Source organism: Columba livia, chromosome 1 (genome assembly GCF_036013475.1).
Source record: "Columba livia isolate bColLiv1 breed racing homer chromosome 1, bColLiv1.pat.W.v2, whole genome shotgun sequence".
Lineage (NCBI taxonomy): Eukaryota > Metazoa > Chordata > Aves > Columbiformes > Columbidae > Columba > Columba livia.
Window position 1 is genome coordinate 131,712,820 of NC_088602.1, and position 24,663 is coordinate 131,737,482.

Here is a 24,663-nt window from a genome sequence, read left to right on the forward strand (position 1 = left end):
TTTCTGTTCTTTCATCAAACAAAAAAAAAATACAACTGATGACATATGCCCCCCTGATTTTCACATGGGTCAATATGTGTTGAGGTTATTAGAGGTTTTTAGTCATATCAGTTCACCAAAGAGATCCACACACGAGTAATCTCTTTGGAGAAAAAAGTTATCTTACCAATCATATCTGCTTGTATAAGACATGGCTTATGTATATATGGTCCAGTATCTTCTATCTGGAGATTTGAACAGGAGTTTTGTTTCTGTCTCTCCATGTCCCTTCTCCTCAAAAAGACATATGTTAAGCAGTTTATCAATTTAATGACGTGAGTCAGCACACACTTTGTGTCATACTGCTTCTGCAGCAGACTCATTGTTGACGAAATGCCCAGGACTCATCCCCTCTTTCCATAATAACTTCCTATTGAAATCCAGCTTTAGTTACCTGTCTCAATAACTTCCATTTACCAGAGAACTTCCCTTAGCTACTTAGGTACTTTAGAGATCACCTTCCTATAAACATAATTTTTCTTTCTATATAGCTCTCATTTTAATGGACATCATTCATTGCAGTCCAAAAATTACCCTTTGTGTCATTCAAATTTGATGACTCCATATGTTGGTGGCAGCCACTTCCACGAAGTATGTTAAACTGTCAAACATAGTGAGAATTCTTTGTAGCAACAGGATTCTCCTTGTATTTTGAATCTCTCTCTCTCTTTTTTTTTTTTTTTTAATCATTTATTTGAATTGTTATTCCACAATGTTGTCCTATGTTTGATCCAGGTAAAGTAGTATTCCTTCTACACCAGAGTACTCTCTTTCTATTCTGAGCTATGAACCAAGGTCAAGAAGCAAGGTTAGAGAGTTTGCTTAAGATTTAGGGTCCCATATCTATAGAATGAGACTCATACCAACTACTGAAAGTCCTTCAGCTATACATATGGCTATTAATATGGAACAAAAGCTAGGCAGATGAAAGTAAGGAGGAGTTTGTTCAGTTTTGCCAACAAGAAGAATTTTGACTTTCTAACATTACTGGAGACCAGATATCAACTTATCTCTGGAATACTTTAACGTTCTCTAAGTTTGGGCTTTTCTGAAGGGCTAGGTTGGACTATATCACTTCTGCTTCTAAAAATGACTCAACATCAAGGTTTAATTCACAGTTTCCTTTTGGTTTAGCTCTCCCTTCCACACAAAGAAAATGTGCTTGATAATTAATTTAAAAAACTCTGCAGCCAATATCACTTGTCTCGTGTTTATTGATCAATTTATACCTCTGAAAGCTGAAAGGAAAGGGTAATAGCACTTCCCACTGTCTAGACTCTGAAAATACTACAATATTAAGGTGAAGCAACTCATAAAAATCTTTAAAATAGAGTAGCTGAAGAGCAAGTGAATCACATAAATGTGAAAAATAATGTATCCTTCATTCTGTTCATCCTGAAGGTCCTTCAGTTTCAACATGCTCCATCTTCTCTGTGTCTATCATTGGAATATAAACCTTTCATAATAAGCATTCTTGTAAATGTGAATAAACAACAAGAAAAAAGCCTCCCACCACTCCCTGAACTGTTGAGAACTTTCTGAAGTTATCACCGTAGGGGGTAGTGAGCAGAGCTTTGTTGGTTTCTGCACCTGCAAGGCCAGGGACAAAGCACCGGCTCAAAGAGGCTCCATCCCTGCTGCCCTCAGAGCTGCCTCTGGAGCTGGCCAGGCGCTCAGGCCAAACACCCTGTGCCGGCATAACTTTCTGTTCACATTTATTGTTGGTTTGGTCATCTGCTTTGCCCTTGTTCTCCCCCTTTGTCTAATCTGCTAGGAAAGCATGACTGCATTAGGTAGTATAATACATTTTTTTCTTAACTCATGGTATGCATAAAACTAATGTCATTGATAAATAAGTAAGTGTGGTTTTTCCTTAATTTTACTTTTGCAAGTGGTATGACACAGCATTCTGAAGTGAGTATCCAACTACTATTTAATCCTTATATGTGATTTAGAGGCAGATTTTCTAATTTTGTTGTGTTTTTTATGGAGAAACTTTATTATAAATGGACTCATTCTCTAAGTAAAAAAAAAATAATAAAATTGTGATGTTCAATAAGGTTCGTGATGTAAAGGAAGAGTAAATAGCATTTGCCTTATATCTATAACTGAGAAGAGGACTAAAGAAGTGATCTGTTATTCAGAGGTGCTGCCCTTTGCAATTCCCATTGGCTTTGGGCTGCATATCAAGGTACTTAAGTAGGATAAATTTTTAACATGCAAACATAGAAGTGTTTGTTTTGGTTTGTTTTGTTTTTAAATTGTGTTTGTTTGTTTGTTTGTTTTTTAGGCACAGGCTCCCAGTTTTTTTCCCCCAGATTCCTCCCTTTTCAAGTTTTCACTTTCTTTCTTAGTTGTTTGCTTTTGCTGAACATAACCAAATCTTGAAATCTTAATGTAATATTTTGTTACACTTTTTCTTCTTTTCAAATTAATGGCTATACTGGCTAAGTAGGTTCCTCAGGTTCTTTCAGCTTCTGTAAAGTAAGCACAAATGCTAGAACAAAATGGATAACATTGCTCTGTATAGCATTTCTTTTATTCAGTTTTCTAATTAATGGAAAAACGCTGATCTTTTAATTAATGGAGAAAAACTGATTGGTATAAACTTATATGTTCCTTAGGGGTTTTAAGAGGATCAAGTGGGCTATAGATCTGTCTTTAGATGTATAGGCATTTTTAACTTTTGTGTATTATTCAACTGTATGCAGCAAGTTTCTGATCTAGAAAGTCATTATCATCAGGTTTCCTTAATAATCTAGGAAAGACCTTTCTCAGCCCAGGCTGAGTGAACTGACTTCTTTTGCTAGCACTCCCTACTGCAGCACAGACATGGGGTATATGGGGAATCTTCTTTTTAGACTCCAGGTCCCAGAGCAGAGACATGCTTAAGGGCTTGTGAGTTCAGAATTAAGACCCCTCTTCACTGGCTTGGGGAAGGCATTGAAGCTCCTTCTGCTTTGTTTCCGCATGTGTAAAAATGGATAATCCATGCTTCAGAGGGTGTTCTCAAATGTTTCATGAAGATGAGACAGTTCTGTAAGACATTCTGATACTACAGAAATGGGTGTTACACAAGCAAAGAAAAATAGTCATTTTCTTGAACTGAGGAGGGAAAGAGATGAGGGAGTATGGGTAAGGTAGACATCCAAGTTATCACAAGCCACAGAAAGCTCTCAATTTGTACAATGAGAGTAACTAAAAGAAGGAAAGATCTCTCCCTTCTCCCTTCCATAAAATCTGTATGGCCTATCTACAGAATACTAGTTTCTTTGTCTTTCTCCTTTTCTAAATTTAAGAAAAATCTCTGTAATTTCCTGAAAAGGGAATATCTCCTGTTCCTCTGCATTCTCCTGTCTTTGACCACAGATATTGCTGGATTTATTCCACTACTGGAAAACAAGTGTTCAGGAAGTTGGTGTGCTCAAGCGTGTCAGTCCTCTGCACTAGACCCTTAAAAGCAAGGAATTACCAGATTCAGAGACTCCTCTTTAGCCTACTCTCACACCCACACAGCATGTCTCTATTGACAGTGACAGATACTGCATCTTAATAGGGAACCTACTTCAGTCTCCAGCAGAGAAGGAAGCACTCTACTCATTAATCTCCCTCATAGTATAGTATGAACCCTTATTTACAGCCTCAGCAACATTAGCAAGCATTCTGTGTTGACATATGCACATAGGTTAGGCATGTCAGACAGTATGAGCTTCTAGGCAAAGCTGATGTTTTAATGAAGGGTCTGACTCCTCCCCATCAGAGGGAAGTACTGCCTGCTCTACCGCTCACCATCTGTAAAGTCGCATCCAAGTGGCATTCCTCATTAATTGAAACCCACACCTCTAAAACAAAATATGAAGGTGCTCTGGTGAAAGATATCAGTCAGCCAGACCTCAATGTTTAAAGCCATGTCTACTTGCAGAAAAAGGTCTTGTTTCTACAGCGATGGGCAAGACATGAAAACCTGGAAAAAATAAATGTCTATCCAAAGTGTCCGACATTTCTTTGGTGTTTAGACATATGGTGTGTGTGTCCCCTTCCACTTGTCCTTGATGAGAAGTATTGCTTTGCACTACTCACCAAGAAAGAAAAAAAAAAAATCCCTTTAAATAATTTCAGAACCTTATATGATTTGATCTCTTGTTTAATGAAAACCTGATTTGGGGAAAAAAATGACAAATCTTAAATGTTCTGCAATTGAAAAGCTAAACTTTGAAACCATTCTGTCAGAGATATATTCAGAAAATTGGATAAATTAATAGCGTTGTGTTTTTACCACCTACATTTCAGAGTATGTAGCACTAGGAAATGCCTAGATCTTACAATACGCTAAAATTTTAATACTGTCAGTATGACAAAGGGGCTTGTTTTGAGCTAGTTAGCTATACTAAGGATTAGTAATTCGTTATTTCAGTAGGACTTAAGGAAAATGGTTAACCGATGCTCTGGAAAAGTGATGTTTCATTTAAAAACAAATATTGATTACAGTATTAGATGGGATACAACACACTTGAAATATGACACTAGCACTCAAAATCAAAGGAGCAGTGTGGCTGGTGCATGAAACCTGAACTGAGGTGAGTGAGAGTCAGGTTTTTATCTCTGGCATTTACTGCCAGTAACTCCTTGCCTGTCTTTAAGAATTTCTCTGCATTGCCTTGTCCCTCCTGCCTGAGCTCCATGCTCCTAGGAACAGCAACTGCCTGCAATTGTTTTTTTGGTGCAGAGCCACTCGCAAGACAGCCTTGGCTTTGGCAGGGTCTTCTACTTGCTGTGATGCCTCTAGGAACATGTTTCTGCAAATGCATTGACTCAGGGTGGGCTCTGAGTATTATTTCAGAGCATGTCTCTAACATGGTTTTCCTGCTACAGCTTCCTACAGCTCATCCAGACTAGAGAATAGGAGAGCGCTCCAAAAAAACTTTTGGTCTGTCTGAATGCCTCTGCATAAAAGCACCTGGAGAAATTCTAGCCCCTGGAGGAGAACTGGATGAGGTATACTTCAGAGGGTTGTACAGGTAGTGGTTGGCCAGACAGCAATATTCTGTCTGTTCTCACATTAATTACAGGAACTACAAAGGACATCTAAGTTGCTTGATCTTCTTCCGTTATGCACTCCATGCCAATAATACTGACTAGCTAAGCTTTTCTAGATATAAATAGTACTAGTTTTTTTTTACAGGATGGGGACAGAACCATGTGAAATTGAGAAGTAACCTGTATGTCAGGTTTACATTTAGGGCTATATATTCTGAACCAATGACTCCTGGCCTTGCTATGTTTTATATTAACCCATTTAATTTAATCTGGAGAGCTCTCTATCTTCTTCTGTGAAAATCATTTGACCCTTCCTTGCTCACCTATATGAATTCCAGTATAGATTTTTTGAGGGATATCATCTGAAATGTTTTATTCATGGTACAAAATCATATATTAGTATCATAGTGTCTGGTCCTTTGAATAATTATTGCTTTAAAACATGCTTTTTATCTGATCAAATGCTTAGCAACTCCTTATTGGATATGGGTCATGGGCCATTAGCCACCGGATAAGGGACATCCCTTAAAATGTAGGAGGATAGTCACCCTAACTTCAAATTTATCTCAAATATTCCCTAATATTTCAGTAGCAGCATTAGGGTTACCTATGGTGCTTGACAGCGCTAATCTATATTGTTCTCAAAGCTTTCATGGAATAAACGCAAAATTTATCAATAGTCTTAATTAACAAGCAGTAACAAAACTGACTCAGGGGCATACTAGTTTGCCACATTTACTTGTATGTCCCTGTAACTTTTCTGAAAACACTCTCTCCAATGAGATTTATAAAGACGGATTTCAAAGAATGTGCCTAGCAAAGGGTCTGGAGGAGAAGTTGAGTTTTGAAATTAGCCAAGCACTCCTTGCATAATGGACACAAACCACCCGTGAGGTATTGCTGCCATGGCCCCTCTTGCAGGCAGAGGCTGTTTGGAATTCAGTTCCTTTGCCTTCACCACAAGCGCAGATGGTAGTGAATGATATCAGCTTCTTTACTTTGCAGAGAAGGACTAATCAGATGCAAAAGTCACAGAGATTGGTATCATTGGTATTTAACAAGACTTGGATATTATGAAGAAAAACAATGTGCTTCTCTCATGGGTTGCTCTTTAGCCATAAATTTCCAAGCATTTTTAAAGAAATTGGTGAACTCCTTTTCAGAGTGCCAAAAGAAAGTGAGATGCTTACTTCTGTTCTTATAACATTACAAGCAGCTAAAGATCCTGAAAAGAACAGAAATCCCCAAACAGACTGTGTCACATTGCCAATAAGTCTTCCTGCCAAGGACCCTGGGGCAATTGAGTAAGCAATCAGGGCACTGAAGAATAGGAGAAGATTGAAGTAGTAGAGCCACAGTGCTGTGGAGTTTGGGCAGGATGGTAGTCCTTGGGGCACCACAGGGAGGGATCAACAAAATGCAACACATCTGCTTTGCTTTTTTGAAGGCATTCAAGATGTACAAAGCCATGTCAACAGCCATACAGATAAAATTTACTCAGCTTCTTAGATGGATTTTGCAAATTGTGCCTGAGATCTTTAATGTCAGGACCCTTTTACCTTCAGTGCCAGACAGTACCTGAGACTATGAAACTAGCCAGTAGATCATTTTTTCTGAATATATACTGCATTGGCAGTGTTGAGGGACCCTGTTGTGCTGAGTAATCCTGAAGAGGTACCTCCAAGCCTGAAAGCAGCCCTATCCTGTTCTTGGGGCAAAATACACTATTATCTGCTCCCTTAGCCCACAGATCTTGTGGTCTATATCCAGGGGACTGGAGGGTGTTCAAAAGGACTTATCTAAGGTGATGCAGGCCCTTGTGGCAGAGTTGAATGAAGACCCCAAGACACTTGACATTTGGAGCTATGCCTAACTCAGAGCTGTCCCTGGAGAAGACAACAGCTATGTAAAAACAGTGATTACAGTGAGCCAGTCAGGTTATGAAAAATATACTTCCAAAAATCATATTTGACTCTTAAACTGCCCAGCCTTGATTAAACTGCATTATTTACTGTTTCACTCTTACAGATAAAGGTTTGTGGCTTTTGGTTTAATAATTTTCATCTTCTGGTGTTGGTAGGAAATGCAAGTTAAAAAAGTGTGGACAGGAGCACAGCATTTGGTGTCCTCCCTAGCTCCCAGTATGAGAACTCCAGAATCTGCTGTTAAACACTGCAGGAACTACAGAAAAGAGAACTGATTTTGCTGCCCTAGAACCAGCACAGGTTTTGTAAGACAAGCAGAAAAAATACCTAGCAGAGGTACTTGGATACTGACATCTTGCCTCTAGTCAGCATCCTACAGCAAAGAATTATTATGTCTTATGATTATTTTTTATTTACATACACATCAAACTGACAAAATTAGGTTTATGCTTTCTCCACTTTCTAGTTTCCAGCTGACTATCATTTTCTTTTAAGATTAAATAAGTAATTTATTGAACTGTAACATCAAGTATTTATTAGGAAATTGCTGGGTAATTTTAACTGTATCTTTTTTTAAAACATAAATCTGCATCCAAGGCCTCCAGTAACTTTGTGCGACTCTGCACCATTAATTTCTTCCAGAGTGACATTCTGATATGAGCTGAACAGATGGAATTGCAGGATTGTTCTAGCAAATTTATCATAAAAAATGCATCCGACACCTGTGTAATTTGCCTAATCATTTTCCTAATAAGCTCCCACCATTAATTATGCACGATTTCCACAATGCAATCAAGATAAAAGTAAATCTGATGACTTAATACCCTTCAAAATAATTGGTTCACCCAACACAAGGCCTCCTTTGCTTTCCATAGCCATTCCAGTTAATTAGAAAAAGGGTGCACCCTGTAGGAGTCAGCAGAATGGAGGCTGATCGCATGGTGGGAGGCAGGCCTGCTGTTTTTTTGGGCAGGAGTCAAGGATATTAACTCATGAAAGAGAGGAACGGGCCCCCCCCCACCTCCTGCCTCTCATCGTTGCCTCTCTCCCCCCCCTGCCCACCCCACCCAGCAGCAAACAGATGCGATTAGTGTTCTTCAGCCATCAGAAAACTGACTGCAGGACTCCGAGGGTCTAATGAGAATCAACTTTTCGGCGGCTGCTGTCTTGCGGTGCAGCCCACCTGTCACATCATTAGGTGCAGCATGTGCCTGGAATTCACTTTGCTAAATGAGATTTACAGGCCCCAGTGAAACCCATCCTGCAGCATTCCTGCTTCAATTAGCTAAAGATTAATTGTCTGAGAAAGGGAATGAAAGTTTTACTTCAACTGACCTGAGAAGGGGAGGAGGTTAGGGGGAGAATGGAGGAGGAGGTGGGGAGGGGGGCAGAAAGTATGGCTCAGGTATTCCACATAGGCCTCAGGCAGTGTGGAAAAACGTGATAATTTAAAGGTGCTGCAAATTTCCTACACCTCGTCTGGATGAGTGAAATTAACTAGCACTAAAAGCTGTCAAATTAAAGGTTGACTTCCAGATATTAGCACCTTAAATGTCACCGAATATTCTTCGTCTCTCCCCTTCCCATCCTCCCTCCTTTCTCTCCCTCGGCCTCTCTCCCCTCTCTCTCCTCACCCTCATCATTACCACACCCCCCCCTTTTTTTTTGGCAAACACACGTGTCAGCACACCTGCACATGCACACAAACATTATCCCACTGCTGTTCCTGCTAACTGCTTGTGCGTGCTCAGGCCAGAGTCGCTCCGTATAAATCTCTGATGTAACCATGGCTACAGAACAACTGGCAATTACAAAATTTCCTCCATTTTTAATGTTACACTAATTATGTTTGAATACGTTTTAATGGAGAAAGGAATCAAGGAGATGAAACAGTTTTCCATATGTGAAGAGTGGGGGGAGAGCCTGTGTCTCCCATCTTTGACAGCTTGAAATCCAATCCCAGGCAAAGCACAGAGCATCTTGAAATGCACCGGTCTTCCTGGGAGCATAGGATATACACACCAAAACATGCAATACACGGACTAAAGTTTTGAATTTAGAGGGTACCACCAAAACAGAGGGTACCACCAAAACAGAGGATACCACCATTTAGAGGGTACCACCAAAACATGTCTGCACCCACTGGGAAAGCAAAATCGCAGCCTAATTTGAGCTTCATTTTCTGATGAAATGGTGATTCCTTGTACTGCAGCGCCATTGCTTTGGATATCCTGCCAGACAGAGGTGGAGTTTGAAATTCAAAGCTGGTTTTGTGACTTTTGTTCCATCTCTGATTCTGGGTTAGAAACAGTCTTTCTTCTATTTTGCGTAGTGTAAAATATTGGGAGGGTGAGCAGGTGGTTTCCAGTCTTGTGAAATATGTAAAATGGCATGCCCTGCCAGCAGAAAGCTTCATGTGATCAAAAGAGGCAAACTGTTCTGTTACCTATTGTATTCTCAGCCTGTAGGTCTGACGTGTTCTGCTTGTGTTTCATCACAAGGCTCTGTGTCATCCAAATGCTTATGTCATATCAACACACTGCAAATGAAGCTGGTAAGTCCTTGTGAGTGAGTGCCTTCTGCCTTAATGGAGGTGCGAGTGACATGCTCCCACTGACCCTTTTTATTTTAATGGCATGCTAGAGGGACCTGTGCTGTTACTTAGATTATTCTGGGGCTGGACATCAGCCTCAGGAATTTACATTAGCAGTACCTGGTGAGTACCCTGCCAGAATGAGGTTACAGCTGGATCCTGTGCTGGTATTGGCAGAATGGCTTCAAGCTAGGCAAAATGAGACAAATAGAAGTTAGGAGAAGAGTTGCATACTCCTTCTGGCATTTTGAGCTGAGCTCCCAGGGATGCTGTGCAACAGGCATAAGTGTTTGAAGAGGTTTTTTGTTTTGGTTTGGTTTTTGTTTTTATAGGACCCTAATTTGGTTAGATTTTACTGGGAAGGTGGGGGGAGAAGGAAGTAAAAATCTCCAGCAAACAACATTTTGCATCATGCTGCTCCATCTTCTTCCTTAACCCGGTAATTTCACATGCACGCACACCCACTGCTGAAGGTGGGGTGGGGATACTGTTACAAATTTCCTCACAGCAGTGAGCTCTCAATCCCAGCTGTGTCTTCAGCGGCATGAGCCAGCTTGATTATGCTAAAGCACCCCTGGATCCCTTCCTCTTTTGTTTCATTCTACCCAGGGTTTTAAAGCTTAAACATCTGACATGCTTGGGTAGTTTCTTCTCTAATTTTGTCCCAGCTGACTGTGCAATGAGTTTAACTCAGAGCCCTTAGGTGCAAGCCACTTTCCACAATGTATATTAAACCTTATAAAACTAGCCCATGTGTCATTACCCAGAATATAATTACCTATATTGGAATTTGGCCAGGATACTGGGGCTAATATTGTTAGCCTTGCAAAAATTGGCGTGGGACTTTTTAATGACCACATGTGGTCAGTGCCATATGTTTCTAGCTCATCTAAGGGATGGTACCTCTCACACAGCCACGGCCTCTTGAAATCACTTCAGGGTAGGAAAGAAAAAGCTTGGAGGCCAGACAGGACGGACAGTTGCTAGTTCAGAGACTGATGACATATTTGATGTGGGGCAGGAGAGAGCTCCATGGCAAACCCCAGCGCTGCGTGGCCAGGAGCTCTTACTGACTCAAGCTTTGCATGTTCCCTCCCTTTCTTTTACCAACCCTTATGCCTTAAGAACATTGCCTGATAAGAAGTGTCACTGTCCTATCTGAGATGATGTATTTTATGTAAAGCTAAATTTTTAATCACCCGTCATGCAGGTAATTTGATCCACTGGAGATATTGGTTTAGACAAGACTGGCCTAAACAACACACTCAATTGGAAATGTTCTGTAAAACATTTTTTTTTTCCATGTGTTGTGTGCCATACAGTCATAGTATGTCCTAACTGAGGGTGACTATGCTTTAAAGTGATTAAGCTAATATTAATATTCACATTGAGAGAAAATTCCATTAAAATATATCAGTGCAATTTTTCTGTGTTTGCTCCATATGTCACTATGAAGTTTGGGATAGAAGCTTTCTCAGAGAAAACAGATGTGGTTTACTACTGCTCTAGTCAGTCTGATGAGACTAATCTCCATCTCATTGTTCAAAATGTTCACAAAAACATAAAAAAGTGTTGGTTTTGAGCCCCTCTGGTAGAATGTCATGACAAGGTTTAAAATGAAGCTTGCACTACTCTTCATTTTTCCTTCTTATCCTGACGAGGAGTATTCAATCTCCTTGTCCTTTCTCACAATCTTCTTTGAGACTCTCCTGAATCTTTTCTCAAAGAGACCAAGTAACCAACTCTCTTTTGCTGCCCATGTGCCTAGGGTTCTCTCTCTGCTCTTTTCTTTCCCACTTTCCTTTGAACCACTAAACAATACTCCCTTTAGATTGTACAATGAAACCCTCCATTTACTTTGGCCTGAAATAAAATAGATTTTCATTATAAAACATTTGATGGTACTGCACTACTTCTGGCCTATGTGGCTTGTTAAGGCACTAGTGGTGGTAGAAAAGTGATGACCTACCACCTCTGTTTTAAACCTCATTCTCTCATGATTGTCAAAAGTTGTGAAGAAGAAATCAAATCTATTATTGGACAAGGTTATCATTAAGGAGGTTAGCAAGCCGTCAGCTTTACAACCTTCAACTTTACAACTATCCTTTTCTTGAGAGATCATCGTTTGTCTTTAACGATCTGTCTTGCCACAGGTAGTGTTTAATCTTCACTTTTTGATTAAACTAATAGAGATGGTTTTGCCAAGTCATCTCCAAGGTTCTGTTTGCTTCAGTTGTCCTGGACTTTTGACTTTGGTACAGCTTTTATGCCTGAATATAAAACAAGGCTGGTGACTTTGATTGTTGATCTCTTCCTAATAATGACTAATATAATATAATTATGGCTCCATTTACACGTAGTGAAGATGTGGCAGATGAACAGAAAGAAAGAAAGAGATGTTATCAACAGTCATTCTTGTCACAGGAGTGAAGAAGCTCCTAATTTCAGCATGTAGTTAGACCAGCCGCTCTGTTTGGATAATTAAATGGCAGCTGTGACAAGGTAGGCCTTTTCCAGATATGCTTGTTGAGAAGGTACAAACCCCTCTTCCTGATTACTGCACAGTGACACACCATGTAGAGGCACCCGAGACCCGGTGTGTTTTTTGAAGCTGGGAATAAGCTCACATTTTGTGTCTCATTGCAGGTGAAGAGGTGTGGGCTGGCTGTAAGTAAGTTCATCCCCCAGTGTCAGGAGCATGTTTGGGCAGGGTTTTCATGTGCTCAGAGGGTGTGTGGCTCCAGAGTGCTGTGGGGGTGGAGGGGACTCTCTGACTCCTCTGCACGTGGCTCAACAACCATCAAAGTGACTTGCCAGTAGCGATTTGAGCCATGCTGAGATCTCTGCTTCTCCAGAACAAGCCCACTTTGGGACTTATGCTTTCTAACCTGCATCAGTTACCACTAAAGTTCTGCATCAAATTTCAGAAATGCATGCTAACCTTTAAAAAACTAAATGTCCTAAATACAATCTAACTTGAGAACGGGGACTGTTTTTAGGGTTATATACTTGTGGTATTCCAACCAGGAGTATTCCATTCAGTCTGGCAGAGTAGGGCTCTGACAGAGGTAGGATTTTGCTGTGGACTCTGGAGCTTTGAAATTCACTCCTTTGAGAAGGAGAATAAAATGAAGGCAGCAAAGGGTGGGAGGGTTAGAGACATGTTGATTTACTGGAATAATCTGGATTTTTTTGGGAGAAAGGTCTGACTGCATTCAGTATAACTGGATATATATCTAATTAATGGCAGAATGCCCAGTGCTTTTGGAAAGCATTTATGGACCCAAAGTAATAATTCATTGCACGATGGATCCTTAGCAAAGGACCTGACTGTGATCTGTGCCAGGACCACTCTCTAGCTTGGTTTCTCCCTGCATTTTATGTTGTGATGCATATTTGCAGGCCTCCTGAACCTAAGATCGATGGGTTAGAAACCTGTTTTGTAGAAGAAATGTGTCCAGTTAAACTTATTCTATCTTAAAACCATAAAATTTATTCTTTGCTCTTGTGTGACATTGTTTTAGGGTGTTTTAGGTCTCTTTACCAGCAGCTTATGCACATCCATATCTCTGGTAGAATAAGTTTGCAGAGATGTGCAACAAATATTATAAAGGCCCTCTATGCCTTCAAAATACATTTTGAAGCTAATGATTAACTTTGCATAATAGGTTGACTACTTCTACAGCAAGGTGGTGTGACAGACTGGAAAATCTATTCATTTGTTTTCCTATTTAAAAGAAAAATAAGTGCAGAGCCATAAATAAGGAGGTGAAGCATAACCACTTAGCACACAAATGTATATTAAGCAGCACTTGATGGGTACGTTTTACAATTTGTTCCTGAGAGCATTGCTGACCTGTGTAATTTCAAGTGTGCAGTAAAATGAAGGCCTTCTAGATGGATCTGGCAATATCAACTCACAGGATGCTCTGTGGAACACCTGGACAATTGCAAAGGCAATTGTAATTCATTCTAAAGGTTGCTTTTCAGGCGTATTTTCTGGAGTTTTGAGGTTATATTTTCATATAAGAGGACAGCTTGGTAACTGAGGAGAAAATGTTATCTTATCTGAAGCTTGAAAACACATTTTGGGTTGTTTGGGGTTTTTGGTTTTACTTTTTTTTTTTTTTTCCCCAGAATTATGGTAGGGTTTTCTCAAGAAATTCCTGAAAACTACTAAGCAAAAATTTATCTTCAGTGAACTCTACTGGTATTGTTGTTTTTGTCATGTAATCATTACTTTTTAAGTGTTTTTCTACTCCTGACTGGTCTTCTAAGGGTTTTCTTTGTCAGAATGTAGATCCCTTCTATATATCACATTAAATCTCACTAAATCTCACTGATGTTTAAGTGTCTTTTAAGAAAGAGACAAGTGAGGCAGTGTCTTAAGAATCACAAAATGCTTTAAAAGACAAATTTCCCATACTAGTATGATGCCCAACCATATTTTTTTGTTTGTTTGTTTCTACTCTGAATTAATTATTCGGTAATGTTGGGTTTATTACTACAGCTTTTATCTGCATTTCAGATAGTCAGACTTGGCAAAGGCAATTTGAGGTCATTGCCCCCCCCCCACCAAGTTAAAAGGACCAGAGCTCCTGCTGGGACATCCTTGCTCCCAGCTGCAATGAACAGTGGTAGACTATTCTAATTTTTTTTAAGCTCTCAGTATTTCTGCTGATACTTAAATAGGGATTGCTGACTTTTTGGTATTTCTGAAAATGTCTGTCTTGTCTTAGCATCCTCAGCAAATGGGAGCTCAGCTCTACTGAAAATTTGGCTTCAGGTCTGTATACTTATGGCAACTTCCCCTGTGAATAGTGAGTTCTGTTGTTAATTAATGCAAGCTTTGTTATAATTTCATCATTCCTTCTGTTAGGCAAATTTTCTGTTTATTATAACTATCATGGTAGTGTTTATTTGCCTTAGTCAAGAACTCAGGCCTCATGGTTTATGGAAATAATAATTACTGCTAGTTTCCTTTTTTAGCACTCTTTCTTAAGGAAACATGGGTCATGCTGTCATGCTGTATGTCTGGCAGCCTACTCCAAATAACTTTGGAATCTTTTAATTAATTCCAGCCAAAGTTTACTGTGGGAGTTCTACCAATTTTGCGGAAACTGGCTACCAGCAAGAGGAGAAGGTGATGCAAATCAGTGTTCCTGCTGCAAGGAAGACCGTGTTGTGAGCTTATGTTATTTCCTTTCTGGAAGCAGGCATGTGCCGGTTGGCCAAGCAGCATAAATATACCTCTTGTGCTACCTCTTCAGTAATCAGGAAATCCTTGAGGGAGGTGGCTGCACTGTGTCCTCATTTTGAACAAGAATGCAAGAGTGGAGGGAGGTTGTAAGTAGCATAGAGGAGGACTTGGATATATTGAGTGGGGATTTGGGAAACAGTCTTCATTAGCTCTGCAGCACTCAGATTAACTAGATTTATTTTTTTAGTGTACTTTGGAGTGCAGATATTCACTAGGATTTTAATGGGAGTCTTCCTAAGAAGAACTGGGAAAATCCATGGGAAATCTTAGAAGTGATGATGATGATTTTCAGGACTACTAAGGGTAATACCATTTGCATATGATGTACAAGTAGATCATTCAAATTTGTGCATGTTTTACATTTCTCATGTACATTTGTCTGCGCGTGAGGTTTGTATGAACCATCGGTGTCCATTTGCATTATTTTTTTTGTGTTTAAATGGCCAACATCATATTTTTATTCCAACTTTCATTTAATCATTTATAAATTCAGCTGAAATTTTGTCAAAGCTAGGTAATTTTTCCAGATAAATAATAAAGATCTTCAGTGTGGTATATTTAACTAGGAGATTATAATAAATAAATGCACCCCTGAGAAAAGTTAATAATATTTTTTTCCCTTTTCTCTACCTTCAGGTCCCAGAAAAACACATTTTGGATATCACAGATGCTCTACATTGACTGGATAACAAGCTAATGTGATTAAGAAATGAGGAATTCTTCTCTGGATTGGATACCATAAATATTTTTTAATTAATGGTTTTATTTCATTTTATTTAGCATTTTAATGCTAAACTAGTGTCATGGCTGAATGCCAGCTTTTGGACAAATTCCAGCTTAAGTAATTGCATCCTATCTAATGAATTTCCCTATCTGGCATTAACTGGAAAAGCTGTTCTTCACTTCCTGTTTTAACCTTGTCTATAATGTTGCTGTGTGCTATAGGTTACTATGATTAATCCTGGAAATGTCTGCATTTTAATAGATAAATACATATGCACTAGGCAAGTTTAGGAACAAAACAACTAGACAGATATGTCCCCCTTCCATCTTCCATGCTGCATCACCTGTGAAGCAAGAATACTGCCCTCTTTCAAATAAAAATATTCCCACTCAAGCATTACTAATCACACTCTTCTCCAGTAGCTGGAAACCTTAAAAACCATAATATAAGCTTTAATTCTACTGATAGGTATGGATATTAGAAGGGTTCTTTTTAGCTGGAGTGGCAAAGATCCAGAGTTAAAGGTTCTGGATTTACTCCACAGTGTCTCAAGGACCTTGTTCAGGTGTGGCCTGTACATGTGCAGCTGGCCAAGCCTTTGTTCATGTGGCTGGGGAGGGAAGGAAGAAATCTTACACAAAATAGATCAAGTGAGAACTCTTTACTACTGTTTTTACAAAATTAAATTAAATTTCTCTAATCTCAAGTGGTATTTACAATATAAATTATCTATATATATTCAGCCTCGTAGCATCCAAAATAATTAAAGCCAGAAAACATGTTTCTATTCATAAATTCTTGGGAGTTTTTGACCATATTGGCTGCCTATTCTTAGTTTGCCTTCCTGGATTTGCATGCTGAATTTAAATATGCAGCCTTAGCTATTGAGAACACTTTCTTCAAGTTTCCTTTGTTTTGCAAGGCATGCTGAGACCTACATATGAAGACAAATTTGAAGAAAATTGCTTTAATAATGTTATGCACAATTAAAATGTGCAAGCTCTGGGACCACTTTCCTGATGTGAGTGTATATATTTGGACACATAGAACATGAAGTAGAATTTTTTTCAGCTTTCTCAGTGTTAGCATTTCTGTGTGGCAGAAGGCTGATGTTATGGAAACATAGCTAATTATTTTGTAGATCTATGTGTTAGGTTTCACAGGCTCTTTGAAAACTCACATTAGGTAATTTGATGACCATCTACTGCCTTGTATATCACAAGCCATCAAGCCCCACTTGACATTCTGCAATCACAGTAATGATACTATGGGCTACAGACTTTTACTAGAACTCTGGAGACTAAGGGTGATACAAGAATTGGCAACAGTCTTACTGTTCCATACCTTATTGTTATGCACGGACACTTTATTTCTGAGCTGAATTGGTGCACCTTCATATTTCAGCAATTGTATCTTATTACGCTAAGTTCTTCCTGCCTATCAAGAACATCCAGCCCCAGGAGTTTCCTCTGGGATTCAAAATCTGGTGAATTTATTTTTTAACCTTCATTCACACTGCATCTGAGGTGTGGTGAGTATGTGCTTCTTGGTAAAGAACTAGAGAATAGATATGAAAAATTTTATATGTATTGGTTACTGAAATTAGAATTAATGCTAGCTGACTGGGTACCAGCATGCTTCTCATGACTATCCATGCAAGTTACCTCCTAAGAAAAATCTGAGTTAAAATGTTACCATATGGTAAACAAACAAAAACCCTCACCATTAGTTTTTTTTGTTCAGAAATATTTGGGAAATTGCTATTGAGCCTTGAGTACAGGTTGTTACAGAGTATTAAATATATAATTAAAGCAGTCTTAAAATTTTGGTAACTTTAACAATAAGACTGACTCTCAAACAGCCTAATCGTGGCTTGTTTTTTGCAGGCAATATGTACTCTGATGTACAGGCTGTCTAGCTGTAGATCAAAACTTGAGGTTTTATTGATTAAAGTCTTCCTACAGTGGGGATTAAAAAAGTATGTCTTATCTCACTATCTATTTGAAAGATATAGATTCCTGTTATTTGCTGAAGTAAGGGAATGTTGGCAGTATCAAGCTCTTTACAGGAGGACTGACATGACTAGATGCTCCTTTGAAGATTTACCTCACTATCTTGGAGGAACAGCCCAGCCACTGTGGGAACAAAACTGCTGCATCTGGGCAGCCCCTTCCCCAGCTGTCTGACTAGCATTGAGCTGGTTCTGCCCCTGTGAGTAAGGTTTTTTGTGGTTTTCTTTTCAGTTGTATTGTTATTTTGTTGTTGTTGTGTTTTTTTTGTTTTTTCAACTACTGTGTTGGGTTTTGTTCATTTGCAAATAAAACGGAGTGCAAAGTGGTTTTCAGTTTCAGTCTTCCCTTAAACCACTGCCATCATCGAGAAGACATTCAGAGACATACAGGGTGTTTCAAAAACATGAACCCAATCTGTTACAATTACACAAAAAAATTACAAATGGTTTAACAAGTTTTCAAGTTTTAGTAAACTTTTTATAAATGCTCTGTGTTCCCTCCACCTGCTGTATGGACAGCATCAAGACAATAGTTGACAGTTGGTAGCTGCAGAGATAAAGTAATTTCAAATCTGGTCCGCGTTTTTGAAACACCCTGTACTTAGCCCAGAGTGTGGCTCTGTATCAGTGCAGCAGCAGGAGAACTGGGTGAAGTGCTAGTATGACCCATGTGAGAGTGTGGCTTAGGGAATGCCATTTGGAGCAGGTTTGCTTTATTTTTGGACTTTGTTTGGCAACAAGCAACTCAGACGTAATTAACAAACAGCTACTACTTAGCAAAAGTAGCCCTTCACCTTTTCAAATGTGTCATGATATTTTTAAGGAATTGTTGGCAACACACAAGTGCTGGACAAATAATGCATGTAAATATAGTACAGCCAGTGATTTTTTTACCAGTAGCATTAATTTCTCCTGAGAATAAACTTCAAATATTCTAAGAAAGGTACATCCAAGCCCCCTTTCAGTGTCAAAGCCTTATAAGGGCTTTCCATGAAATGGAAACTGTAACTAGGGTATGTAGAGTTACAGCACTGAATGAGAGAGTGGAGCTGAACATCACCCCACACAGGACAGAAGCCACAGCAGGCAGAGGCCACATGCTGGTCCCTCTCAGTCCCCTTGATCAATTCATGCAGCTGGAAATCTCACATCAAACGTGGCTGTTTATAAGGCTTCCTAAAGGCTGCTATTCCTACCTCTAGAGCTGAGTGGAAAATAGAAACTCTGCTTCTGCAAGGCTTTACACTCTGATATTTTTCTTTTACATTCAAACTGGCCAAAACAAAATAACTGTTATCTATTCAGTGTGGCTGAGCTGGAGACTGAAGGCTTGAGACCTTTGACTTTAGGAGCTGCCTAGGTTATTGAGGAGTCAGAGAGGATTGCTGGCAGTAAACCAAGCAATATCCAGTTAGAAAGCAACTCACAGGAAGATTTCAAAACCTAAATCCCCTTACAGTCCTGCATTTCTGACTCATTTTTGGCAGAAGCTTATTAAACCTGTCTTTGTCCCACAGATGTGTTTTGGTGTCAACAAGCAATATTTTTTATTTTTTTTTTTTTTACTTCATATTTAGGTATAATAGCAAGTAGTTAGTATCAAAACCTGACTACCAAGTTCACAGTAATGGAGTAATGCACATTTTAATGGATTTTTTTAACTTTTTAAAACCGTTGGATTTTATGAACTATTCATTTTGGCTTTCTTGTTTCTTATTCATGACTCTTTTCATATGGAAAGTCATACACATCACAGGGCATTGTTTCTTGTTTATTTTTTCTCTTTTATTTGAAAATTTATCCACTAACAGTCATAGTGTACTAATATGTGCTTTATGGAAATTAACTACTAAGCCAGAGTAGTGTTATACTCATTGGGCTTTCATCCTTTATCTTAGGGATTAAAGTCCAAACCACAATAACATGCAGATTTGGGGTGAGCACCTTCTATGTCCACATACAGACTGAACTCCATAAAGGAGGATTTAGCACAGAAAAAGCACAGTCACACAGAAACAGTGTTAAATTACTATCTCTGAGTACTAAATTCTCCACAAACAGAGTTTATCTTGTTTTTTCCTGGCCCATTTTACACATGGTCCATAAGGGGATGCTCTGAATGACCAATAATATCCTTGTGTATGTCATAAACCGTATAGACTATAGGCCATGCTTTTACCTCCGTGACTCTTAATTATAGCATGCTTGTTACTAACGACTCTATTTCAGAAAAGCTACCTATCTTATTCAGTGGGATGGGCTTCAGTCCCCTGAAGAACTTGAATTAAAGACTCAGTAACTTTTTCTGTATTAGTAACTTCGTGGTCTTAATCTAGTAACGGTACCCATGCTGTATTTTCCCCATACTGTATTCTGCTCAGTTAAGCACTGTCCAAAAGAGTTAAACCAGAAGATAAATGCACTGTAAACATTTATTTTAACTTTTATGATTAATGTGATTGATTTGTGAAAGGATGAAATTATCTTGTAAAGTTAATCATTAGAGAAAATAAATGCCTGAAGGATCTAAGCTTAATATATTGGGCTTTTCTTTTCACTGAGTCAATATAGATTGACAAGCCATATTTTCCATTCAAATAAATGTTAAACGTGTTTACAGATTCCATGAAAGACTCTGAAGACACCATCACTTTAACAACATTTTCTGTCAAAGGCTACAATAATAACATGATTCTTACTCTCAGTCATGCTGGAGTAGCCATCAGAAATGGTAGAGCACATTGGCTAAATAGAGTATAATTTGGCTTAGCCATATTGTAATAATGAAAAAATGTAATTGTTCGGGGTTTTTCTTTTTGTTGTTTTTTTGGTTTTAATTCTGCAGGTAGAAGTGACTGTAAGGTGAAGTAGACACGTTCTTCAGAGCTGCCAGTTCTTGTATCTTGCCCAGTAGGGCACGCTCAAACATCAACAAATCGCTACCTTGAATGGAAACATCACAGGAAAAGTCTTCATGTTTTTGGAACAAAGTCACATGTCATTGTGCCTTCGTGGTGTTGATGAATGTCCTTGTGACACAGAAATGTTTCCCCTTGTGATGACAGGTTTCGGATCTCTGTGGAAGTGCACAGTGCCCCGGTGAGCTGGGGGGACAGATCCTATCACACTCACTCCATGTCTTGCATTGTTCATTGTGTGCTTTACACAGCTTCTGGTCTAGGTGACTTGTCTCATCCCTCATGCCCCTCAAATAATAGAAAGCTATGTGACCCTTACCTTGTAAAGATAAAAGATTCCTTTGTAAGATACCCCCCATCCTTTTGCAGGTATCATTTTGCCTTTTATTAAAAAAACAAAACAAAACAAAACAAAACAAAACAAACACACACACACAAAAAAACCCTAAAAACCCTAAAATTCTATATATTCAATATCTCTGTTTAAAAATTAGGGGAGAATTGGAGTTAAGAGCTCATGCTTTATAAGTCCAGAACTGTCATGGTTAATGTTTCATTTGCTGTCCATGAGAGGTAAGCGTTCACTTGGGACCTTATGTTTTGTTACCTTATGTTAACAAGCTAAACTTGCTTGCTTGAGGCAACTCAGTAATCTGCTGGTAGTCCAAAAGTTTGAAGCCTTCGGGAGTCATTCATGGATCATATACTATTTGTGAAACACAGAAGGGTGTTTTTTTCTTAGCACTCTTGTGAGGTACGCTGCACTGTATGACAAGCAGTGTGTTATAAATTCCTTTCATGCTCTTCTTCTGGATCATACCAGATCCAACACATGTAATTCTAAGACTGTCACCATATTTTGCATCACACTAATCCAATACAGCCTGTAGTTTGAGTTTCAGTAAGCAGAATTTGAGAATTAGATGCTTCTTCCTACTCTGACATTAACTTTCTATGTGAACTTCATTTCTACTTCTTTCTTCCACGTAGAATGGAAAGACAGTGTGTACTTTCTACTTACAATTATGATGTAAGGATGAATTAATTATTTGGAAAGTCCTTTGAGATTACTTAGCATTGAAAAATGCAAATTATTAGTATTCAATTAATAAATTCTACTGTTAGTAGTTAGTGATAATATTAATGCATATAACAATTGGGAGAAACTCATTTAACAGTACATGGACAATTTTTACTTCCAATTTTTCTGACCTTATAGTATACCTGTGCTCATTTATATAATCTCAGGCCTTTGATATTTCCTGGTATGTTACCTGTTTGGGTAATAGGAATTTATTTTTGTTTTATATACTTCTTTTGGTTGTGGGAAAGTAAAAGCTTTCCAGTCTTGAGGAGAAACAGGAATACTGTGTTACAGAGAATGATAATTTTCTATACATCCATTGCTTGAGTGTTGTTGTTGTTGCATATGTAACCATTAGAAGAAGAAAAAAAAAAAAAAAAGGAAAAAAACCCCTAGAGTAAAATATCTCTGTTGAGCTTTGAGTAATTAAATGAAGTCTGTAATACTTTGGCACTAGGGATTATTGTTTGTTTGTGTGCTTCAGGGGCACGTTTGGATATGGAGAACAAACTTTATTGGTGATAGATTCAAATTGCTTAAAAGAAGGTGCTATATCTGACAAGAAGCATTTCTTCAGGCACTCTGCATTTACTGCCAGGTAAATACAGCTGTCTGGAATAGCTCCATCTGGTGAGTCATATCAGACAGCAAAGCCCACCTCTCCACTTACTTTTGTTAGTTCTTTGACACTGAGCTGGATCTGCAAAGAAGTCTTCACTTCATACTTCTGTTAGGTGGAGTTCTTATTCTAAGAATGTGTATTACTTGTGAAGACTGCATTGAACTAAGTAACTGTTTATATTACTTTTTTCTTTTTTTTTAAATTATTTATTTATTATCTTCCTTTCTCAATGAGGAGGAAAAAACAGAGAGGTTTTCTTTATTGTATTCTCAGACCAGAACAAATCAGAAATGTCAATAACTTGAAATATATAATCTGATCTTTGAAACCCAGAGCTTCTCTGTAGGCAGCACTCCTAAGTGCTGATGCCACCCCAACCAATGAAGATGTTTATTGATTTAGATTTGTCAATGTTTGATTTTACACCATCACAGAAATATATGGTGTCAACGAAAAAGAGGGATGTATGAATAAAAAATTCTTTGCAGCGGAAGAACTGCATGCAGAGCAAAGCTTTTAGCTCTGGCTTTTAAATTCGAACAGTTATTTTCTTCATGTGAACAATTTCACCTACAAGAAGGGCATAAATTTGTTTGGGAGGAAGAAATCACACATCTAGGAGCACAGCTTCTTGCTTTGCATGTTCAGATGTCTGCTTGCATACAAAGAAATACGTACATGTCTGCTCTCTAAATACCATTGGTTTCATGTATAAGTATGATTAAAGACCTGAAATAGTACTTAGAAAAAGAAAAACGTATTCAGAAAAAAATGGTGCTCTAGTGACATGGCTCCAATCAGGGTGATACTGCAGCGATGACACAAGATTTTTCTGGAAATGAATTAACCCTGAAAGTAGCCCAAAAATTTTAGTTCTGCAGCCCCAACATTATTCAGTGTTAAAAAAAAAAAATACAATAGAAAAGAGTTGTAGTTTCTTGTGTTAGTTTTCTGGCATAAGCAGAATTTCTGATGGCCTCATAGGGATAACTGTGTATTCATAGTCATTAAAAACACACAGCAACAGAGAAGACTGCCAAAGTCCATTTGAATTTTGTTTACTTTTTCTTGAGTGTATGTAATACTAACTTTTCATTGAATTTTCAGGCTCTCACCACAGTGCTATAAACACCATCTTTTGAAGAATTACTTCTGCTTTCAAGACATATGCAATGGGTGCTAGGAGCTTCCAGAACTGCTTATAAAATGGCACTGTGAAGGCTTGCAAACAGGGTCTCAGAAGATGGACTGAGGTGCCCATTTCTCTGTGCTGCTACTTTCTCTCTTGTTTTTTCAGTGTGGAGGTGTTTCTTAACATCAGAGATGAGAACAAACTGCAGTATCCAGATCTGGAGACAAGCATCCTTAAATTATTAATGTACAATTTATCTTTGGTTTTAAGAATGGAGGAACAAGAAGGATGATGGTAACACTTTGAAAAGCCCTGTGAGATCTTCAGTCAGTCAGTTAACACTGTTGACTGCTTCTTCTAAGCCACAATGAATTCAGTGTGTGAAATATTTGAAAATTATCTAATTGGAGAAAGTTGTCTTGCATTTGACCATTTTCTTTTTGCAACACATTGATCTGCTGATATATTACAGTCAACCAGCTCAATGCACTGTTGAGATATTTTATTGTAATACATTAACAGAGCAATGGTCATTGATTGATAACAGGGGAGCAAAGGAAGATATCTTCTGTATGTTTTGCTTAAAATAAAATATATAAAAAAGGAGATATGCTGGGAAATACTCTGTTCTCACTCCATTACAAATCCAATAACATTTCATTGACATTTGTGGGGTTTCTCCAGAGTAGTATGTGGTATGGCTGAGAACTGAATTTGTGTTGCATACACTAACATCCTGTCAATATCCTCTTTACCAGGCACATTTTCTAATATCAGATGCTTTGTTTGTATTGAAATAAAAATCAGATATACAGTTATAATTTGGGTCTAGAATGATCTTTGCAAGTTTTCAGTCAGTTAGTATTTAGGCATGTGCATGTATGTCTTTGTGTATGTATATTTCTTTGAATAATTAATGTGATGAATAAAGCTATACTTTACCTCATGGAAAAGCACCTGACTTTTTTTTATTCATATTCATGTCGTAAGCCAATTTTTGCTGCTTTTCTTTTTTTTTTTTTTTTTTAAGGATATTTTTATGAGAAATAGCTTTGTTTCACAGAGAACCATTGCCATGCTAATTGTATCTCAGCTCTGATCTAAAGGGAGCATTTCCACTGGAAAAAACCTGCATTGTTTAGTCTTTAGGTCAATTGAATCTTTGGCCTTTCTGCCAAGTCTGTCAGCACTGGTGCCAGTTACTGAGCGTGGTGATTTTTATGATATCAACATTTGTCTTCTGGGGATTGGGCTGCAATCTTCATGATCATTTTATACAAAGCATTTCAGGGTAGATTCTTTCTAATCCAAACACACT

At 38.4% G+C, this 24,663-nt stretch overlaps 1 long non-coding RNA gene across 1 annotated transcript; it reads left to right on the forward strand.

The window, feature by feature from the left end:
• The first annotated feature begins 11,982 nt into the window (after positions 1-11,982).
• LOC110364916 (uncharacterized) lies at positions 11,983-24,291 on the forward strand. The gene is made up of 6 exons (XR_002424020.2): positions 11,983-15,157; positions 15,491-17,109; positions 17,587-17,789; positions 20,435-20,688; positions 22,076-22,189; positions 23,321-24,291. It is a non-coding gene; the product is annotated as an uncharacterized LOC110364916 (long non-coding RNA).
• Positions 24,292-24,663: the final 372 nt, after the last annotated feature.